This window comes from Erythrolamprus reginae, chromosome 1 (genome assembly GCF_031021105.1).
Source record: "Erythrolamprus reginae isolate rEryReg1 chromosome 1, rEryReg1.hap1, whole genome shotgun sequence".
In the NCBI taxonomy this organism is placed as follows: domain Eukaryota; kingdom Metazoa; phylum Chordata; class Lepidosauria; order Squamata; family Dipsadidae; genus Erythrolamprus; species Erythrolamprus reginae.
Window position 1 is genome coordinate 121,209,721 of NC_091950.1, and position 19,786 is coordinate 121,229,506.

Sequence of the window (19,786 nt, forward strand, 5' to 3'; positions counted from 1 at the left end):
TCTCTCCTTATCTATATCTATATATCTATATCTATATCTATATATATTCTCTCCTTATCTCTTATATCATATATACTCCCTCCCTCCCATCTACTTCTCTTCTATTTACTTTCTATCGTCATATATATTACTTAATGTCTATTCTCTTCCATATGTATTGTATATTGGACAAAGAATAAATAAAATAAATCTTCCGATATTATGTGTTAATCACAGATGCACTGAAGTAAGAATACATTTCAACCCAGAAGAGATGTTGTTGGACGCTTCCTAATCGGTTCTTCTAGGGTCAAAGATGGGAATTCAAAGAAAATTTCTTAAATGGAAAATGGCAGGCCTCTAAAAATGAGCATGGGCAGAACAATACAAGGTAAAGTAAAGCTATTTTTTGCAAAAGGACTGTCTTTATAAAATGTCTTGTAAAATACGTTTTCAATAAATCCTTTATTAGGTGCTGATGCTAATGCCCTTAAAAGTTGTTTAATTTAAAAGATTTATTAAACTCACTAGAATTTCTCATTGAGTAATGTTTTAAAATAAATGGAAAGGGGGAAAAAAGCAAGGATTAAGTGATCAGTTCATTTAGCAAAGTAAGTCAGTGAACTTTTGAAAAACAAAGTAAGCTAGTATGACAAATGTAAAGAGGCATCATATTTTCCTATCTTTCTGTTTCCTCTTAAAGTATGTTGCGAATCTGGAACATTGAATGTAACCCTAACAAAGTTCCTATGGTAACTAATTATGCAACCAAATGTTGACTGTTAGATAAAAATATGTATAATTAGATTCTATTGCCACAGTAAATTGGGCATGTTTTTTAAAAAAATAATCAATGGAGCCTATCTTTTCTGAGGAAAGTATTTACACCTTTGCTCTTTTCTATTTTAATTGCAATGCAATTAAATTTTAATGCAAATGTACAGTTAAAAGTTGTTTGAATATTGGTATTGCCAATTTGTGATGGTATGTGGGAAAGACTTTGAGTGGAGGGGGGAGATGCGACCTAGGAAACAATCAGATAAAAGAATGTGCAGCCCCCCAAGGCATAATGGGCAGAGAAGAAACTCAGAAAGGAAACTTCCTAATTTGTTAGGCTACAAAAAAAGACAGTGGAAGATTTGTACTTGCAAGCTTCTGTTAATGTAGTCTTGCAGTAAAGTAGAATTGGCTCATCTGGTGATGTTTGGTCTACCTGAGAAGGCTGACATAATTAAACATAAGGACATACACTGCTGTTTGTTCATTTAAATTCAAAACCTTTGTGAATAAATTGAATGTGAATACGCTGAATACATTTATTAGTTATTCACATTCAAATTGCATATTCAAAACACACACACACACATGCAAATTGGAAGTGAATATATCAAAACAAAACAAATTGTCAGAATTAGGTTTACATATTCAATAGATATTGAAATGTAATAATTATTAAGTCTGTAACTTATCACATCTTGTTTATCTTTTATTTATTATAGCCATCTAAGTCAGTGGTGGGATTAAAAATATTTTTACTGTGGGCGTGGCTTTGGGGACATGGCTTTGTGGGTGTGGCAGGAGAAGGATACTGTAAAATCTCTATTCCCACCCCACCCAGAACTGGTCAGAACCTACTGAGTACCACCTCTGATGTAAGTTCAATGGATTCTTGTTCAGAAAATCTTTGTTTAGTTTACATTCCCATTTATTATCTTTTTTAACTTTTTCAGTAAAATTTAGAGAACAGTGCAAAAAAAACAACAACCCCCATGCAGGCAGATTTATGCCAAATGAAAAATAAACCTCCCAAACTTTTGAATTACAGGTCATTGTAGGTCATTAAGGGCATGGAACAGATTTAACCACCTCCCCAACAGCGTCCTCAAATGCACCCACACAACTTTTTCCTGTTTAAATCACTAGGGTTCATTTCAACTGAGAAATAGTAAAATAGTAGATTTCAAATTAAGGGTGAATGTGCCCATCTTCTATAAACTAAATGCTCCAGTAACAAGGATGCTATTGAAAAAATGTGTTGTTCTGCCTTCTGAAAACAACACCAAAATGCTAGAGGAAATTTGTCTGTTTTAGAATGGGGAGATAATGCAGTGTTTGATCAGGGCATTTGCTCCTCATTGTTATCTTCAGCCAAAATCCAGAAAAAGAATCTCATACCCAGCACCCACAATGTTATCTTAACTATGCTCAGTACACCCACAAATTAATAAGCACTCCCACCGTTAACTAAAAGCGAGCACAAATATCAGCAACCAGGCAGTTTCCTCCCCCTCATAGTTTTGCCCAGCGTCATTTGTTTCTGCAGCAAGGAAACAAATGGTAGAAAACTTGAGATTTGCAAGGCCACCTCATGCTGAAGTGATAGGAAGGTTTTCCCCGATACTTTGATGTCACCACTAAGCAAAGAGAACTGGATGAAGTCACAGTTCTTGCCTACAATTTGGACATGTTTTGGGGTTGGGTTTTTTTTTGCCGTTTGTTTGGGTTCCACAGTATCACTCCTGGAAATTTTGACAGGGTTAAAGATCCAACTGAGATTCACTTGAGAAGATCTGCATATTGTCCCATTGCCTTTATTTAAGAAAAATATCCAGTACTGTATATTGAAAAATCAGTAAAGAAAATACAGAGGTTTTTTTTTAATGTATGAATGGTTAAGGAGACCACAAATAGGAGAACAGAAATAGAATATTTCCAAACAATTTGATTTTAGAACATAACTTTTTTACGAAAAGTGTACATCTGGAATTTTTTTACATTGCAATTCTGTAAATCTGTCAAAATATAAACTTGACCCATGTTGGATCCAGAGGTTGTGATGTGTTCTTGGTATACTTGATGCAAATGGGACAGTAAGGAAAATGTGTTTTTTTTTTTAAAAAAAACTTTTATTTTAAAACCCTTCAGTTCTTCTTGCATGCAGCCCTTCTAACAAACAAAATTGAACTTACTTAGAAAAAGATTATTCAACTTTCAGACATTAAAAAAAAACAAGTGATATAGTGGTAAGCTTAATTATACAGTTCTTTTAAATCAAAGAGCTTAATTAGGAATTGTCACTCAAGAAATTATTAAACAACAATATATTACACTCATCAGAACAATTAAAGAAAATATCTGAATGCTAATTTTACATTGCAATTTAAAACAAACCATGCAATAATAAAACTTACCACAATCTCATGAAAAGGACAAATTCAGTGAGATTTCAATAAGAAGCTGTAATCTTGAGGAATTTGGGGTTCTCTTGAGATTTCAGTAGTTTTATTGGAGGGGGTCAACTTTGCTCAAGATCACATTGTTTTAAAGGCTGTGCAAGAATTCAAGAGCTAAAGGTAGTGACAAAAACAACATGAAGAACAGATTAAACAGAAGAATTATTAATTCTTTGACACTTAACCAGAACTGTTTTGAATTTAAAGCTACTTCAGATACATCTAATGATTTCAGTATTCTAACTTAATTCATTTTGCTGTTGATACAGTACAGAATCAGAAACCTTTCATAAATATATTAGAAATGGTTAATTTGATTTACAACTGCTTCTGTGATGGAAGCAGCCTTCTCCAAATAACAAACAGCAGGTCTAAAAGGAATATTCTGTGGGACTGAAAGAGTACTAGATGGTTTGATCTCCATTAAGAAGCACTGTATATGATCAGAGGTGGGTTCAGACTGGTTCTATAGAATAGGTAGTAACTTGACGGCCTGGGTTGCTGGAACCAGTAGTGACCAGGCCTGCCACACCCCTGAGCTGGTTCTCTCTGCAATGTCATAAGTGCCGCCATCTTGTTTTTTGCTTCTGTGTATGCACGAAGCTTTTTTTAGTACTGTATATGTGCATGTGCAACGCGTACATGCCTGTGCATTGAATCCCTGAGCAAACCAGGAATAACACAATCTGAAATCTATCCCCTATACCAGTGTTTCCCAACCTTGGCAACTTGAAACTATTTGGACTTCAACTCTCAGAGTTCCCCAGCCAGCGAATTCTGGCTGGGGAATTCTGGGAGTTGAAGTCCAAATAGCTTCAAGTTGCCAGGGTTGGGAAACACTGCCCTGTATGATGTTCTGTTGTGTGTGGGTTTTTTGGTAAAGTGAGTAGGCAGAGCTGCACTGTAAAGTTAATATTATTTAAAATTATAATATTGTAATGTAATATTAGAATGTTTACATTAATTGCAGAGTTTAACAAAACATGTTTTATTTGCAGTTTTCTTTTCACACTGTCAGCAGTGGGTTGCTCCTGCCCACTAGCCCGGGATGCCTTTGCACATACGAACCAGTAGTGATGGGATTTAGAACCCAGTACTGCACACCATACATATTTTGTAGACAATTTAAAATTCTGTAATAATTTACAGCCTTATAGTTTTTCAATTATATATCTTACCAATTATCCAAATTTTAAAGTCTTATTTAACTTTCCTTCTTTTCTCTTTTCTTCTATCACCTCTCTTCTTATGTTTTGTAGAATGTTTTGTTAGATAACATTAATAGTCCAAACTCAAGTTAATCCACTATATTCCTCCAATCTTTCAGATCCATAATCTACCGTAATAGCCAATTTTAATAAAATTTAGTTATTTGCAAGTTAGTTCATTTTAGACAATTGTAGGCAGCTGAATACAGTTCTTAATTCAAACTTTTGCCATGCATTGTGTTTGAGAAGTCTAACATCTTGGAATAATTTAGGAAAGAGATCATGGGAATGTATAACAGAGAGCAGCTTTGTTGTTGCAGTTAACCTTTGGAGTTGGTATGGTGGTTTCTAAATGCAGTCATGGAAGGAACAAACTTTATATTGCAGAATGTTTACTACAGTATTAGTATGATCATCTCCATATTGATATTTTCTTAATTCCATTATTTCCCTAACTATAATGACCTCAAAGCCTTTTTAATTATTTAACATAATCTTGCTCATTAAAACCATTCTGTGTTCAAATAATTAGGAAACAGTTAAGTGAATACCAAGAAAAATAACTCGACTACTGCCATTTGGATCCAGCCAATTTTCAATTCCCCCCCTTGATTCTCCCCATTATATCAAATGTAGTCTCATTCTATTCAGGTGTTGGAGAAATACTCTTCTTTTGAGTAGAAAGACTTGAGATGAGCTTCTTATATAATTTATTTCTAACATTCAGTTGGATTGGAAAGAATAAAAAACTATATAACACAGAAGAGTATTTTACTAGAGTCGGGGGGAGGGATCCACTTACCTTCGGAACTGGTTCACATTGTGACATTTCACGCATGTGCGTTTGTTTGCTCCTCTCTCATGCTATTCTGCTTCCGCGCATGCTCAGTAGCTATAATCAGCCCAAAACACAGGTGAAGAGCTGACCATCTGTGCTTCGGGCAAAGGAATAACAGTAAGCATAAACCTGGGGCAGGTGAGAGGGACCTTTTTCAAGCAGCAGCAGAGAAAAAAACTTCCAAACAGTAAAACAATTGGAAAAAAATGCAAAAAAAAAAGATGACACAACCCATAGACCAACCAAACCGGATCTGTGACGCCATCATGACAACACCAGCGGGTTGCTACCAGTTCAAGCGATCTGGTCTGAACCAGGAGGCATCCACTTCTGAGTGGAGCAAATATGAAGGAAACATTCAACAAAATCCACAAGACCTATTTTCCAGTTCCAGTTCCCCACCATTTTAGTCAAATCATTTCTCAAACAATCCTTATTAAGGGAACCAACCTGAAAAATAAAAAGCGCAGGACTTCTTTGTCTCATCGAAATAGATTATGAATAGTTCTGGCCACACATCCTTAAGTGAATATTTAGTTTATGTGTAAAACGGCTTATACCATAGTAGGAGGGTAATGAGATAAAACTATGAGATTTCTATGCCAAGCCCAAGATATATTAAACTGTTGATATATCTTTGCAATCATTTAAAAATTCTTTGCATTCTTATATTTTTCTCTCTTTCTTTGCCATGGTAAAATGGATTCTTTAAGGTCAGCACTCAGTTTAGCTATAAAAATGAAGTAAATCACCTTCATCTGCCAAGGTATTTAGGCATGGGTCAAGCAAGTTTACTGATTTGTATTCAACTTACTTACTGTGGTTAAATGAGCTGCAAGGACACAATTGAAAGCCAAGCGTTTCTAAATACTTTTTCCTTTTATGGAATAGAACTCCCAGAACATCACTTCCTGCATATTATAGTCTCTAAACTGTTCAGCAATTCAAGAAAGTTTCTTTGCATCCAATTCTGAGATTTGAGCTGTAGGGTAAAGATTAATATTCTGCCTCTCTATTTTAAGCAGTGAAATTCCAAAACATGAATCATCTAAACAAAACCTATTTATATTATATTGGATATGATTGGAACATCAGAATGTAGTGAGCTGTGAGTTTTTGGATTGGAAGTAATTTACAATATTCATGGTTCTGCACCAGTTTTATATATTTTATAAAATTCTTAATTATACAAGCTATTCTGCTCTAAAGGTTGAATGTTTTATTTGCTGGATTTTATGAGTTAATAGCAGGGCATTCTTCTCTACTGAAATGCTAGCTCATTACAACCATCCAAATTAGCATGTTATACCTCTGTGTCAACTTCTGAATTTTATTTTAAATCTACTTTTTTTCCCTTAAAACTCTTGATGAATAATCTTCAGTAAATTGCATTTACTTTCTCCAGCTTTAATTTTTTTCTCACATTTTTGAATAGCAATGTTGGAATTTACAAACAGTTATTATCTAATATTCAATATGATTTCATGTTTATTTAGTGGAGAAGACGTCCTCTAGATAATATCCTTAATTTTAAAGGGTAAAAGCAACCATAGAAAGCTGTTTATTTTCAAAGGAGATCTCATTTTTTGGCTGTATTTCCATTAGGGATTAAGTCTAGTTTTCTACTGAAATGGTCTTAATTACCTTGAAGAATAATATTTGCATTGTCCTGCTTCATCTACAGTATTTTTGAGCAGTTTATAACATCACCAGTCATTTATACAGTGTATTAAGTAGCCCCGGAGATTTATATCCATCATGGATATCTTCCATCTTCTTTTTTCTTTATTGCAATTGCAAACTTTAAATAAAAAAGATAATTTGAGGAGATGGAGGGGTGGAGAGAGAGAGGGAAAGAGAGACAGACAGACAGAGACAGACAGACAGAGTTAGGCATGTAACTGATGTAACTTATGGTAGTAGGCGATCTTCCCTACAGGATCTCTATGGGGATTCTCAGCCATTCAGTCATGCCTGTCCCAAAGGCAACTGAACTTTGTTGGCTTTTTCTTTTGAAATTAAGAAGAGAACTGAAGAAGCTTCTTGGATGGGAAGCAAAATGTTTTCAAGGAAAAAGAACATCAAAGTCCAGTTGCCTTTTGGAAAAGCACCTTTGTGAGTTGCTAACCTTGCATCCTATCATGCCAATAAATGGGTGAAAGCTAACTAACAGAAGTTCCATTCAAACCATTTTGTTAGTGGGTAATTTCTCAGTTCAGATCAATAGAAATAAAATATGTGGTTACCTTTTTTCCCAGAAGAACCAGGTAATGAGGGTGCACCTAGATTCATCTTTACCATTGGGCCCCGGAGGTACAGATAACCTAGCTTCATAACCTCCATCTGGACTCCATATAGAATGCTAGAGATCTATTGCAGAACATAGCAGCAATAATTCTATCTGAACAAGATAGTAGCATTCCTTTTTGATTTTTCATTGGTTTTTCATTACATTTTGAGCTAGGTATAGATTGTCCCTTAAAGTGTAAGTGAATCTCAGTTCAATCAGTGTTTTTAACCGGACCTTAAGCATATCCCTCTGAGAGTAGCTCTGAAGAAGATATTGTTCTTGTTTGGTGCCCTTTTGCCCAATTACAGCATGTTCAGCAGCCTCCGTGCTTTTGTCAACTTGGCACAAGTTTAAAGAGTTAGTTAAAATTATTCTACTTTTAAGGCCTCCTTTTATTATCCCAGGATGGATATTTTACTATCTGATGTAAAATTTTCTGGGTACAAGCGATTGTGAAAGGTATGAGTTTGTAATGGTACATACACTAGGTTTCTTCTGATAAACTAGACTGGAATGAATAAAAATGTACATTTTTAATGAGTAGATTTGTTGCAGAAAGGCTAATTATCCATTGCAAAATTCCAATAATTGATTTGTGGCAAATTCAGTTCCTATGTACAATAAAATCAGTGTTCAATATTTTGTGCCTCTTCCTCCCAAGTAGCAACAGAATAGTCTAGAGCAGCCCTCTCTTTTTGGACAGAGGTACAGTTTCTGTCTGGTTCTTGTTTTGGTAAGATTTTTAATATATGGTTTTTCACTGATGTGTGAAAATTAATTGTGTCGGATGCGGAATAAGCACACGGACCACAGAACTGGGTTTTATGGGTCAATTTATTTATTTAAATGTGGACCTGCAGAGGAAGTCAATGGGGCGGAACTTCCGTTCCAAACATCCTTGGGCAACTAAGGGCGAAACTCCTTGCCAAGCAAGGGGAGGTCGCACTTGACCTTGAACTTGACCTTGGCTTTGACCTTCCCTTGCCCTCTGCCACACCCAAGGCATGTGGGAAGGTTCACCCCCCTTTGTGGGCTTGCGGCGAGTGAGCCCCAAGGGCACCCCCTCCCCAACACTCAGGCGAATTCTGCCTGGAGCTTCTGGTGAGGGGGAGCCCATGACCTTCCAAAAGGTGACCTAAAGGAGATCACACAGTTGCTGCCAGCCTCTTTTTCCGCCCCATACCGCCATCCCAGTGACCAAGGGAATTCGAGTCAATTAACCCATTCCTGAGAGCAACTATTGCTAAGTATCCCCTAACCTTTCCCATCCCCTGATCCAGTGTGGAGTAGGCGAAAAAATGGCCATAACTTAAACTGCAGTATGGCCGCCAAAAATTCCTACTCAGCCCCCAAAGGCGACCAGAAATCACACTGAGACCCTGGGGAGGGCGGGTTGGTGCCTGCAATGGGGGCTGATGAATCCAAAATTGGAAAGGGCGGAGAGCAGCAACCTGTCGCTTTTAAGCGAAGGCACTCCACCCAGCCCCCCCCCAGAATACCTAGCGCTAAGCACAAGGCATCCTGGGCGATTGCGCACGTCATTGCGTGACCACCTATTTCAAAGCCTCCGGCGGTGGTGGCCGAGTGGTCAGCCTTTCACTTCTAGTGATGAATGTCAATACTGTTGCCGAATTCAGTTTTAGGAGCTTGTTCTTTTAATTTCTGGCAAGTACCTTTGTACAATAGTTGTATTATCTATTTAATGAGGGCTTGGTGTGCCTTGTACTCCAATCTAACGAATCATAAAGATTAAAGGGGCCATTTATAGCACTAAGTTCCATTCTCTGCTTAGTGCAGGAATCCAAATTAAAACATCTTAAATAAATGGGTATCTAGCTGCAATGTGAACACATCCAATGAAGAATTTTGTTTCATTGAGGAATGTTCCATTGTTCCTTATCGTTAGGAAACTTTTTCTTACATTCAGTCAGAATCTACATTCGAAGATCTTAAACATCTGTGATGCATGGCTGATACTTTTCTATGCAGTATTGTTGGCAGGAAGGGATAATTGTCAATGGACTTGTTAAATCTTGAACACTGTTCTGTCGTATTCCTATTCCTGGAAGACATCACACATTGAAGTTTTAAGTCCTGCTGGCATACTTTTGTTGTAGTTCTTAATAACAAGTCACAAACTACCACAGCTTTTCTGCTTCTCCATTGTCCTGTCTTCTTCCATTTTGCAATATCAGTTACCTTCATGTGAAAGCTCTGAACTTCCGTTATCTGCAGGAGCCTGAAAACTGTTTCCATTTCTCTAATCCAGTGTTTTCTGGTGATCCACGGATTTTCTGTGTTTCTATTTGTTATTCAGATTCACTGGGCTTGCCCCTCTGTTTGTCTTATTTAAGGAGTTATTTCCACCTCATGTTCTGCTGTAGAGCCTGTTTTATTTCTAATGATAAATCCTTACCTTTTCTTATCAGCTGAATTATAGGTATTCACAGTTGTTGTTGGAATTGTGATGATGATGACAATGATGATGACTGCTACAACTGTGCATTGCTGAAAAATATACTTTAGATGTTGCTTTGACATGGGAAGACAAACATAAACAAGATCTAAGTATTGCCCACAAGATCATATGCTGCAACGTCCTGCCTGCCGGCGACTACTTCAGCTTCAACCACAACAACACAAGAGCACACAACAGATTTAAACTTAATATTAACCACTCCAAACTTGACTGTAAAAAATATGACTTCAGTAACTGAGTTGTCGAAGCGTGGAACTCATTACCGGACTCCATAGTGTCATCCCCAAACTCCCAACACTTTACCCTTAGATTATCCATGGTTGACCTATCCAGATTTCTAAGAGGTCAGAAAGGGATGAGTACAAGTGCACTAGAGTGCCTTCTGTCCCTTGTCCTATTGCTTTCCTATATCTCCTATACCTTTCTTCTATTCCTATATCTCTTCTTCTATTCTTTCATTGATATGTTCTATTACTATATCTTCTTTTCTATTATTTCTTAGATATATTTTACTATGGGTATCTCCTCTATAACCTTCATCATGTATTTTACTATGTGTATATAGATATATACCCACTAAAACTCTCATTGTGTATTGGACAAAATAAATAAATAAATAAAACATTCCACAAGCCTTTCCGGTCACAAAATTGCAGATTCCAGTTGATTCAGTTTCACTTTGCTTGTAGCACTGGTAGCTTCTATTTCTTCTTGTCAGACCTTCACGTTAGAACCAAGAGCTCTTTAAAAAAAAGTTAAAAACTCTGATAATCTCCCCTGGCAAACTCCTGTTAGCTTTCCTATCCACTGGCTTGTTCCCTGAAACCTAGCTGTCTTACAGATCTCTGGCAAATCAGCTAGAAAACAGTTAATCACCTCACAGTAGACAATAAACAGCTCTCGGGACATAAACCATCCATGCAGTCAGAAGATACTCAAGGGATGTTTCCATTCCTCTAATCCAGTGTTTTTTAGCCTTGGCAGCTTGCAAGATGTATGGACTTCAATTCCCAGGATTCCTCAGCCAGCTAGCACACATTTTCAAGCTGCCAAAGTTGAGAAACACTGCTTTAACCCGAGCATACAGTCTTGCAAAACACAATTTGTCTGCTGCAGCAGTAGCGAAGTTTAAAAAAAAAAGGATGCAAAGGTTTTTTTTGAAAAAGCAAGATATGGTTCTTACATCGTATGCAACCTTCCCCCTCTTTGTAGAAATGTGTGATCCATATTTGAAACAGAAGTAGTTTCATTTGTGATGTCACAGCTGCCACTTTGGCTCTTGAGCTATTCTCTTCATTCTCCCATTATCCTAATAACGTTGCTTTTCCAGTCATTCTTTTCTCTTTCTCTTGAAATCACCTGGAAAATTTCTATTAGCTCTCCTTGTTAGCTTATTATACAATTTCACTGGAAGCTATGACTGGCTCTTTAAATCTTGCTTCACTTTTGTCCATTTCAACAAGATTTACAACATAAAATGAGAAACTTAATCTCAGTTCAAGGCTTTTACATATTTAATATATAATCTGCCTTTTCACCAAGAAACAATAAATCCCTCCTTTTATCCTCACATGATTTTTATCAGATACCACCTTACTCCAGATCGTGCAGAACGCGGCCGCGAGAGCCATCGTGGGGCTTCCCAGATTTGCCCACGTATCTACAACACTCTGTGGCCTGCATTGGCTGCCGATCAGTTTCTGGTCACAATTCAAAGTGTTGGTCATGACCTTTAAAGCCCTACATGGCATTGGACCAGAGTACCTCCGGAACTGCCTGCTACCGCACGAATCCCAGCAGCCGATAAGGTCCCACAGAGTTGGCCTTCTCTGGGTCCCGTCGACTAAACAATGTCATCTGGCGGGCCCCAGGGGAAGAGCCTTCTCTGTGGTGGCCCCGACCCTCTGGAATCAACTCCCCCCAGAGATTAGAACTGCTCCCACCCTCCTTGTCTTCCGTAAACTACTTAAGACCCACCTATACTGCCAGGCATGGGGGATTTCAGACACCTTTCCCCCAGGCTTATTATAATTTATGTTTGGTATGTATGTGCTGTTTGGTTTTTAATTATGATAGGTTTTTTAGTTTTTTTTTTTAATATTAGATTTGTGCCAGCATAATATTGTTTTTATCGTTGTTGTGAGCCGCCCCGAGTCTTCGGAGAGGGGCGACATACAAATCTAATAAATTATTATTATTAAATTATTACCACAAAATACAATACTTATTTCTTTTCTGTAATTCTGCTTATGATTAAATTATTACTTTTTATTCAGTCTACATTAATGTGCTTTTGTAAGCATTTATATTTAAAGAGTCAACTTAATGGCACTGCCAATGAGAGCAATTTCCCAAGCATTCAAGTTACAATGCATGTCTCCTAGGAATTAATGTTTTTAATTATTATATTTTAAAAGTTTCCTGAAACTGGTTTTTTTCCAGGAAGACAGCTAAAAATATCTTAAATCCCAATAGGCAACAGATGCCATATAAACTGGAATTTGTGCAGAAAGCATGCTAGAACCAAATTTGAATACCATCACAATTAATAGGCATTTATTCCATTAATATTTTAATTTCAGAACTAAATACTGAAAATAAATATTTACAGAGAATTTTATTTAATTTGGTATTTTATAGCATAAATAATTCATACATCTAGAAACCTAGATGGTTTCTAGAATTTAGAATGGTGTCGAAATTGTGATTCAGTATATCACTGGAAGGATACTTTGGAGAGCAGATATTACTGATAATAGATGTAAGTAGAACACCTTGCAAGTTCCTTGCATGCATATATTTTAATGTATACTAGAAAATTAGGCTCTTCTGTAGGGATTTCATTATTCACCTACTATAATTATTTGGAATATATATTTGGAATATATAACAAATGATTATAGTAGGTGAATAATGAAATCCCAGAATGGAAATCTACTACAGCAGAGCCTAATTTTCTAGTTGACATTAAAACAATCTTTTTAAAAGTACCAATTACCTATTCAATATGGAATTTATATTATAAACTTGTCTTAAAGAGAACTAATAGCTGTGGAAAAAATTTGAATTTTAAAAGTCTATCTCATTGAGCATTACAGTATGTGTTCCTGCTTTTGCTAAACATTTAGACATTGCCAAATGAAGAACTTCCATTATATATTATATTTTATCTACAAGGAATGAGGTGCATTTTTTTCAGTTCATTTCTCTGTGTTCTTTTTTCTTGCAATTATTTCAGTTCCTTACTCTGTGTTCTCTTTTCTTGTGTTGAAAACGTTACTGGTCAATATTTTTGCCCCTGTATTGTGTTGTGTTGTACTGTATTGTTATGTCAAAATATAAGAAAGTTTTAATCCAGCTGAATGCCATCTGAACTAAGAAGTCAGTCCTTTCCCCATAGTGTTGCTCTTCATTTTATGCATAGCAGGGCATATTGAAGAAACTTTGTACTTTATATCTCTTTAAGAGCATAGTGTAGATTATTTGAAATTTATTTATTCTTGACAAATGTATCTTTTTCTTTTATGTACGTTGAGAGCATATGCACCAAGACAAATTCCTTGTGTGTCCAATCACACTCGGCCAATAAAAAATTCTATTCTATTCTATTCTATTCTAAATCAATATATAGTAAATAATTATACATTTTTAAAATTAGTCTTTCATCTGCTCCTGTGTGTATTTCATTTAACTGTCATTTCTAAATTAATACCCTCTGTTTTAATAGCTTTATCATATCTTGATTGCAATTGCATTCTCATATTTTATTAATATTATTAATATTTTATTAATATTGCTTCTTCATTGCTTATTTGACCCCTATGACAATCATTAAGTGTCGTACCACATGATTCTTGACAAATGTATATTTTATTTTATGTACACTGGGAGCATATGCACCAAGACAAATTTCTTGTGTGTCCAATCACACTTGGCCAATAAAATTCTATTCTATTCTATTCTATATACCAGTCCATCTTTATTCCCGGTTTTTGCAAATTTTGGGTAGATTTCAATTCCTTTTTATCTGTTAAAATATCTTTATATTGTGCAATATTCCCTTAATTAAATCTATCCAGGTACATAAATGCTTCTATTGTTGATAGCCAATATGGTATTTTCATATAGTGTTTCTCTTTTATCTTTTCCCACACTCCATACAAAGAGTTCTTTATACAATGTATACAAACAATATTTCTATAGGTATACCAGTGCAGCATTTGCTGTCTTCTCAATTCTAGTTTGTGTGCATTTGTTCTTAAGATTTGGTCTTATTGTTAGGATTGGTCACGCAGGGGCGGGTGACCCTGCACATACCAGTGCGATACGCACACATCCTTGTGATTTGGGTGCTCATGTATATGTGTGCTTGCATGTACAATTTTGTTTCCATGCATGCACCAATTTTTTGCTCAAACTGCTGAACTCTTGTGTGCTTGAGCATCCCCATACGATGTGCAGGAAGCAAAAAAAGACCCAAAATTTTAAAAAAAGAGATAGTGCCACTCGACAAACCAATAGAGACGGCACCGGAGCCGCTACTGGAACGGCACACCCTAGGAACCCAACCCTGTCACACAGCCCAATGTTTGTTTCTTTCTTCAGTTTGCGTGACTGCCTATCTCAATCAGCGATACTGAGCAGTGTAGAATTCAAAATAACATACCTCAATTAAAACACTAAAACGTTTTAAAATAATAATTATATAATAAAAAAAGAAATGGTATTTCTTAGAATCCTGGAGTTGGAAAGGATGTTGAGAATCATCTATTCCAACTTACTTTTACAGAGGTCAGAAAACCACAGTTATATTTCATTTCCGTAGTTAAAACTATGGAACTATATTTAGTTTAACTAAATTTCTGCAGTTAAAACATATGCAGATACAGTGTTTTAATCATCCTTAATGAGGTTTTATTTTTGGACCCTCACTATCTTGGTGGCCGTCCTTTGGATGCACTCTAATATGTCAGTGTCTTTTTTGAACTATGGTGCCCGTAACTAGACACATTGTTCCAAATAAAGTCTGGCCAGGGAAAATAAAATGGAACAATTGTCTCTTCTGTTCTAGATTCTTTCAAGGTCTCTTTATAATTATATCATTTGTCTCCCTCTGTATCAAAAGGAATATTTGTCAAGCAATATGAATAGTCTTGATAAAATCTTTACTATGCTCTTGTTACAGGGAGCCATATTATTGTCATGGGACTGCACTGATCTACTTTAGTTTCTTAGCAGGAATCATCTCACCTGCCACCATAACATACCTATTCTTTCACAAGATGGCTTTTGGATTTTATATATAGAATAGAATAGAATAACAGAGTTGGAAGGGACCTTGGAGGTCTTCTAACCAATCCCCTGCCGAGGCAGTGAACCCTACACCACTTCAGACGTCTTCATAAAAACTTCCAGTATTGGAGCATTCACAACTTCTGCAGGCAAGTTGTTCCACTGATTAATTGTTCTAACTGTCAGGAAATTTCTCCTTAATTCTAAGTTGCTTCTCTCTTTGATCGGTTTCCACCCATTGCTTCTTGTCCTACTGTCAGGTGTTTTGGAGAATAGCTTCACTCTATCTTGTTTGTGGCGGCCCCTGAGATATTGGAACAAGTATCCCCTAGTCCTTCTTTTCATTAAACTAAACATGCCCAGTTCCCGCAACTGTTCTTCATATGTTTTAGCCCCCAGTATCCTAATCAACTTTGTTGCTCTTTTCTGTACTCTTTGGCTTTTTTGGAGAGCTGCAGCATACTGTTGGCTAATATTTAAATAGTTGTCCATTAGAAACCCAAGATCCCTCTCATAGTTACTACTATTGAGCAAGGTACTACATATACTGTACCTGTGCATTTCGTTTTTTCTTACCTAAATGTAGAATCTTACTTTTTTTCCCCACCATTCAATTTTATTTTGTTAGATAGCACCCAATGTTCAAGTCTGTCAAGATCCTTATGTATCTTAAGCCTATTTTCTGGAGTGTTGGCTATTCCTGCCAGTTTGGTGTCTGCAAATTTCATGAGATCCCCATCTATCCTCTCTTTCAAGTAGTTGATGAAGATGATGAAGAGTATTGGGCCTAAAACAGAGACTTGGGATACTCTACTACATACTTCCCTCCATGTAGATGCAGTTCCATTGAGGACTACACATTGAGTGCAGTTGGTCAGCCAGCTATGAATCCATCTGGTGGTGACATTGCCTAAGCTACATTTTTCTACTTTTTCTAGTAGTAGGTCCAAGTATATTATATCGATAGTATTCCTTTGGTCTACTAATTTTGCCACTTTGTCAAAGAATGCAATAAAATTAGATTGGCGTAATCTGTTTTTGACAAACCCATATTGGCTTTTGGTTATTACTTTGTTTGCTTCTAGGTGTTCACTGATTTGTTGTTTGATTATGTTTTCCAGAATCTTCTCTGGTATTGAGGTCAGACTGATAGATCTGTAGTTTCCTGGATCTATTTTTCCCGTTTTTGAAGATGGGAACTACTTGGCTCTTTTCCAATCCTCTGGCAGTTCCCTAGTGCTCCAGGAACTTTGAAAGATATAGTTCAATGGTTCTGAGTCTTGTCTGCCAGTTCCTTCAGAATCTTGGGGTATAATCCATCCAGTCCTGGTGATTTGAACTCATCTAGGGTAGACAGGTGTTCACTAGTGTTGGGCGAACCGAACCTGCACAATTTGGGTCTGTACCAAATTTTGCGGTGTTCAGCATGCCGAACCCAAACCTGAATTTTTTAAAAAAATTCGTGCTCCGGTTTGGCATTCGTGCCGAGCACCGCGAAGCACCACCGCCCAGCTGTCATCTGCTGAGAAGAGGAGGAGGAGCCGGTCGGGAAGCTGGAAGGGAGGCACAAAAGGAGCTGGGGAATCCCACGAAGAGATTCCGGGGCAGAGCTTTGACGTCACGTATACCACCAGGTTGCTAAGCTCGCCAAGGTGATCACTTCCTGGATTCCATCCTCCCTCCATTATTCTAGCGCCTCCCCCGGAATCCAGGAAGTGATCACCTTGGCGTGCTTAGCAACCTGCCGGTATACATGACGTCAAAGCTCCGCCCCCGGAATTCCATCGTTTTTTATTTTTATGGATTTTTAAATTTTTATTTATTTTTATTTTTACATGAAAGAATGACACCGCAAGCAAAGGGAGGTCCTTTCACGTAAAAATAAAAAAAAATATTTTTACATGAAAGGACCTCCCTTTGCTTGAGGTGCCGCTGCGGTGTCCTTTTTTCGTAAAAATAAAAATAAATAAAAATGAAAAACCTGTAAAAATAAAAAACAATGGGATTACTGGGGTGGAGCTTTGACGCCACGGACCGTTCAGAGTTCAGGTTCGACCGAACTTTGCGTGAAGTTTGTCCGAACTCGCCAAACCCGAACACCGTTGGGTTTGCCCATCACTAGTGTTCACTTATCATTTTATTCTCTGTTTTAACTTGTGTTCCTAATCTATATTTTTCTGGTGCTATTTTTGATAGGTTGGACTGTTTTTTCCCTTTGTATAAAGCCAGATGCAAAAAATGAGTTAAGTAGTTCTGCTTTCTCCCTGTGGCTTGTCACCTTCATGCCACTTTCTCCCAGGAATGGACCAATTTTTTCCTTGACTTTTTTCTTGTTTTTAACATGTTGGAAGAAGCTTTTTTTTGTTATCTTTTACTTTTGTCACAAGCCTTTGTTCATTATGAGCCCTAGCTTTCCTCACGTTATCTTTACAGTCTCGGGCTATTTACTGAAGTTCTGCCTTAGTTATTTGCCCTTCTTTCCACTTTTTATATTTGTCCTTTTTATCTTTCAATTTGTTAGACAGTTCTTTATGCAGCGATGCTGGTTTCTTTTGAGAGCCATTCTTCATTGGTATTGTGCTAAATTCGGCTATTATAATCTCACTTTTCAAAATTTCCCAAACTTCTTGAGTTGTTTTCCCCTTGAAGATTCTCATCCATGGAATCCTTCCCACGCTCTCTTTTGATTCATGACAGTTAATACTGTTTTCTATAGTGATCTAGAGCAGGGGTGTTAAATCTGATTTTATTGAGGCCCACATCAGAGATGTGTTTGATCTCCAAGGGCCAGGGTGTGTGTGAGTGGGTGACTGGAATTAGGCACGGTAATGGGCATGGCTAGATGGACATGGCCATGGTGGACATTTGGCACAGGCTTAAGATGCATTTTCCCCCTTCTTTCTTTCCACAGTTTTTACAGGTAACCATTTTCCTATCTTTTCCACCAGATGTGACCAGTAGTGGCATACATTTATTACTTATTCTTCATATTCCACTGAATTTTTTATTTCTACATTTTTATCCCAATGTTTAATGGTAAATTGGTTTTCCAGGCGGACAAGCTATTTATACTATTGTATTTTTATTATTCAACTAATAATAAAAACACAATAGCTTATATAACATTATAATACTAGATTTAATAGCAGAGGCAAATTTCCAGGATAGTAAATAGAAATTGCTGTCAATTATAGATACAGAATAGAATATAGAGTATAGAGTACAGAGAATACAAAGAGTACATAGAATGGAATGGAATAGAATAGAATAGAATTCTTTATTGACACACAAGGAATTTGTCTTTGGAGCATATGCTCTCAGTGTACATAAAAGAAAATATACAGAATAGATTGTTGATTGTAAATTAAATGGTCCTATGGTATGTAAAATCTGGCATCCAGAATGTTGTTTGTTTTCTATCCAGATCAGACACACTTACTTGAGGCCACCTAACTGTAATCCAGTCCAAGCCAGTCCTCCTGCAACACTGCTGGCTGAAAACTGGCCATGCAGAAGCCCGGGGTGTCCACTGTGCTGCCCATTTTCAGACTCTACAGCCTCCTGCAGCATTCTCCTGGCCAGAAATAGGCCACCCTGAGGCCCTGGGTAATCCCTAGGTAATCCATTTTTGGCCTCCACAGTCTCCTGTAGCACTCTGCTGGCCAAAAAATGGTCTATGTGGGGGCACACATACCCCCCATGGCCCATTTTGGCTGGCAGAGCACACAATACAGTCCTTTGATATTTCCAGGCCAGCCCCATTGGCCAGATCTAAGCATCCTGTAGGCCAGAAGTGGCCCGCAGACCTTGAGTTTGATACCCCTGATCTAGAGCAAGGTTTATTCAAGGGATTATCCTCTAAAACAGAGGTCCCCAACCGCCGGTCCGCGGACCGGGACCGGGCCGTTGGGGTTTTCCAGCCGGTCCGCGGCGCCGCTGCCCTCCCGGCAGAGGACATTATGCAGGGCGGGGTGGGGCGTCGGGCAGGGCAGGGAGAATCAGAAGGCTCCTTTGGCGGCTGGGGGCTGCCTGGCTTTGAGTTTTTGGCTGGGGGGGGACTTAGGAAGGTCCTACTTCTCCCCCCCCCAGCCAAAAACTCAAAGCCTATCTGCTGCATACGGGCGATGAGTGGGAGGAGCGGCGCCGAAGCCGGTGGCTATGGCAGCTGCTGCAAGAGGCTTCCGCGCCGCTCTGTCCCACTCATCGCCCGTATCCAGCAGATAGGCTTTGAGTTTTTGGCTGGGGGGGGAGAAGTAGGACCTTCCTAACTCCCCCCCCAGCCAAAATCACAAAGCCAGGCAGCCCCCAGCCGCGAGGTGCCCCCTCCCCTTCCCTTTCACACGCAGCTTCGGGCCCCCTGAGCGTGTGCAGAGCGCCCCCAGCGCCGCCCCAGCCGAGAGATCCCTGCCCTCCTTTTTCCCGACCGGACGGAGCCCGCCGGGGGGGGGGGGTCCCACGCGGGGCGCC

The 19,786-nt window shown here is 38.0% G+C and overlaps 1 protein-coding gene across 3 annotated transcripts in view; it reads left to right on the forward strand.

Annotated features, from left to right (window-relative positions):
- Window positions 1–19,786, forward strand: part of IRAG1 (inositol 1,4,5-triphosphate receptor associated 1) — a 97,417-nt gene that overhangs the window by 17,776 nt on the left and 59,855 nt on the right. For 2 of the 3 annotated variants that reach the window (XM_070763202.1, XM_070763194.1), the window contains exon 2: window positions 217–370. The gene's annotated coding sequence lies outside the window, so the exon portion shown is untranslated. Of the gene's footprint in view, window positions 1–216; window positions 371–1,478; window positions 1,632–19,786 lie in introns of all 3 variants that reach the window. The other variant, XM_070763212.1, reaches the window with a different exon arrangement.